General features: G+C 30.2%; 1 protein-coding gene across 4 annotated transcripts in view; it reads left to right on the top strand.

The window, feature by feature from the left end:
• LOC102678437 (protein FAM102B) overlaps positions 1 to 4,185 on the top strand; it is a 71,746-nt gene that overhangs the window by 5,909 nt on the left and 61,652 nt on the right. The gene's annotated exons all lie outside the window — the stretch shown is intronic.

Consider the following 4,185-nt stretch of genomic DNA (forward strand, 5'->3'; position numbering starts at 1 on the left):
TTTTCTCTCTCTCTCTCTCTCTCCCTCCATGTGATAACTTCGTTATACTGAAGAACGTAAATGGTTAAAATTTAATGAGCAGATAAATAATTATCACGAAACAAATGTGTTGAACCGGTTGAACGCGCGTTGACTTCTCGCTCTGGTGAACGACGCGTTTTACGACACGATGAATTAGACGTTTACATTCGCCACGAAGAAACTCGTGTACATCCGCTAAATTATTTAGTTCCTCGTGAAAAGAGGAAATCACCGGATATGCGTCTGAAACTCGTTCAAACTTGGATTTTACGCTCGTCGCTTGTGAATGAAACATATCTCATAGACGTGGATTAATAATCCTCTAAAGTGAATCGTATCATTCAATAAGATTTCGCTAAGTTTTGATTCTTTTGTTATCGTTCTGTTATCGTTGATACTTTGGAATAAATATAAAATTCGAAGAAGCCACGAATGCATTCAAAAAAGTAATCACGAGATTGGCGTTGCATAAAAATCTTGATATTTCCCCTTCTGAAAAGTTTATTATTTTCTTCGAAATAGCTTTCTTTGGCGGAGGCGTTGTTCTCGGTATTTTTTCTACTTGAAATTACTTTCAATTAGTCGGTTACAATCCTCTGGATATTGCCTCTTGTTCTAAAATGGCAATTCTTGGGATAACTTTTAAATTTTTGAAAGAGAGAAAATAATCATATGGGTTTAAATCAAGGAAATTGTGCTAGAATAGGGGAAATTTAAATTAAATTCAATGTAATTTCGAAGTTTCTAGTCCTGTAATATAGACGTCACGAGATATCGATATATTCTTGGCATTTCTCCGTTTCATTAATCGAGGAATAACGGGGACGAGTTCTACCAAGGAATGCATAATACTTGTTTCGTTAATAATAGAAGCCTCGAATAATAAACGAATGACATTTTGGATCTGCTTCTATTTATTACTTCCTAGTAAGGCAAGAATACAATGTGTGTTATTTATGTAGTCTGTTCAAAGAGTTAAAACGTGCCGACAACTTGCCCACGCCCACAAAACTCTAAATTTGTTCTGCAGATTCTATAGAATGATTCATAAACGCATGACTATAGTTTACAATCTACTAATCACACTAAAATAAATTAAAAAAAAAAAACATATATCTTAGTTTTTCAAGTTATAGATAGTTTATAAGAAAATAAAAAAAAATAAAAATTTCCTACATGCATAAACATATGATTGGTTTTACATATCATTGGTTTTCGAGTTATAAATGAGTTAAAGGAAACGTGTAATATTATTTTATCTCTATTTTAAAAATTCTTATTATATACAATTGTGTACAATTTTAAGTGCACATGTAGATAAAGAATGCTTGTACCCTGTTTCGTGTATTACATAAAAATAAATTGAAGAAATAAAGAAAGAAAAAAGAAAATATAAAGTTTGCAAGAAAAGAAAGCAATTCTATTATTGTATTATTATATCTTATCAAGTCACATTTTTTTCAATTTTTTTTTGTCTCATAATTTTTCAATAGAATATTGTATATTTAAATATACGTTCGATATTGACTAACAACGAAGTTCATAAATATTTAAATAATAAAATAAATTAATGATTGATAATCCTGTATAATGTTCCCAGGATTCGTGGCAAATTCGTTTGAATAAAAGAGATCAAATTTAATTCTCATCAACGCGATACGTTTCGAGGAAAATTCGAACGATAACATCTTCGATCGAGCTTTTCCACGCGCTTATTTTTTTCTTCTTCCCTTTCTCGTTCCATTCGTTGGAACGTGCCTCGACTATCCGAAGAACCCACGCGTTCCACTTTTGCACCGCGAATCGAGAATTTCACAGGAATTTTCCTATTTCGTCCACGCGGTTCCACGAAGCCTTCCATGTTATTTCGAGGTTCCCGTTCGAAATACACTATTCATGAGCATCTGAAAACTTTCTTCTACTTGTATCTATTATTTGAATTTTATCAAAGCTTGCAAATTAACATATTGTGCTGCTGGATCGATTTTATGGATCTTTTATACGTATTTAAATTATTGAAAATATAACCAGACTTTCCTTACAATATATATTGTAAATATGATTTGCAAAAATCATAATTATCATTTATGGGAAAATTTTTATTCTAATAAATCATCATCGTAACTTATAGTTTCCATTTAATGGAAAAAATTTCAAATGAGAATTCAGTGTGGAACATATGCCACGAGATGTTAACAATGAATGAGAGAAAGATTTATTATTTATTATTTTACGAAGTTAATAAATCGGAATTAAAATTTAATTATAATTTTATTATAAATTCATTATCTGCTGTAATGTACCAATGATACTTAGGTAAAATTAAATACATGATTCACATGTTATAATTTTATTATATTAACTTATATAATTTGATTATATATTGCAATATATTAGTGATACGTAGTTACGTTAGAATTAAAATGATTCATCAGTTTTATATATGATAAGTTATTCATCGATGATTTGTTAATGATAAATTTAATTTTGGCAAGAGAAATATAATTAGAATTTATATATTGTCATGTACAGTAGCAATAATATAAAAACATACATACATATATATATTAAATTTTTAAATAATTAAATTTTGTAATTATAATTTATACACTTGCCACTGTATGTGTAGATAGTTAATAAATTTTCTCATTATAAGATAATATCATAAATTAATTTTAACGCGATGACGTGATATTTTTATTATTAAAATAATTGCAGATCCAATTTGATGCGTTCGTAATTAAAATACATACATACATATCAAAATATATAGTATACGCGTGTCTCGTATAAGCTATAGTGTACATATTTGCGTGACATAGTATACATATGTGTAATTTTCGAAGCAGCTGTTTGAACGTTTTGGATCGATCCGATTTCGAGAAAAAAGTGTCGATAAATTTTCGTAGAAAACCACCGGGTACCTGTGCGCGTTACGTTGGCATCTGATCAGGTATTAAAAGCAACAGTTGGCCGATATCATTGCGTGGCCACCGTTTTCTCCACGTGTGTCTAACAATAGATCGATTCGTGGATCGTTAATTCGTTCGATTAACTCGATTATTAAACGGGACGAGAAGAAAGGCAAAGAGAGAAAATAAGAACGAATCGCGTTTTAACCCGATGATTCTATTTATACGTGTGATCTATTGAACAAGGTTCCTCGAACAGAGTCGACTAATCTTGTTGTTTCTCTCACAACATAGGAAAAGCCAAGCGTCAGGCAATAATATCGATAATTAAAAGAAATATTTAAACGTTTGATTCTCGTGTTATTGTTCATCGATGTGCAAACAAGGATGAAAAAATTTTCTCGTAAGGAAATTTACTTAATCTAAAAAATTTTTTTTAATGAAAGTACGTGTTGTAATAATATAATGAATTATACAAGATGTTTGTAATATATTTGTAGAATATTTTAAAAGATCGATTCTACACGAAATAAATATAAAAGTTGATATTTAAAAAATGTTTGGTCGAGGCTTATTTATTGAGTTATAAGCGATTTAAGTTCGCGTTAGATGAAGCGAGATAGAAGCAGAATATCACGTCACTAGTATAACGAAGACAGAGCGGTCTTATTCTCTGTCTTCGTCTATGGCAAACTTCAATTGCTTATAACTTAATAAATAAGCTTTAACTGACGTTTTTGTATATCAACTTTATTTATATTTGTTTTGGTATTTAGAATCGATCATATAAACGTATCTCACAAATATATTAACAGATAAACCTTTTATAGCCCTTTTGTATTATGTACACAAAAATTCTCATCAGTTTTCGAATCAAACGAATTTTCTATAAGGTGGTATCCTTCGTTATATCAGACACACTATTCGATTGTGTTTCATCTTCCATTGTCGATCGTATGTATTCAACTGTGTATTTCACTGGATCTGGATTTCTTAGTATTTACATTTAGTCCGTGTTATGCACGACATCGTATGCTTCCTTCGAACGTATAATATAACGTTCCAACGTGTGTAAGTACAAGATGCACGCGATATAAATTCCAGCTACCGGTTTCAACTGACATATTTCGTTGATAGTCGTAGTCAACACCGGATGTGTGTCTTAATGCGAACACTTGATATTTAAATTTGATAGACTTTTCGTTTTATTTTTTTTAATTCTTCTCTGTTTTTTTTTTTTTTTTTACATTTT

Source organism: Apis dorsata, unplaced genomic scaffold (genome assembly GCF_000469605.1).
Source record: "Apis dorsata unplaced genomic scaffold, Apis dorsata 1.3 scaffold_89, whole genome shotgun sequence".
NCBI classification, from domain to species: Eukaryota; Metazoa; Arthropoda; class Insecta; order Hymenoptera; family Apidae; genus Apis; species Apis dorsata.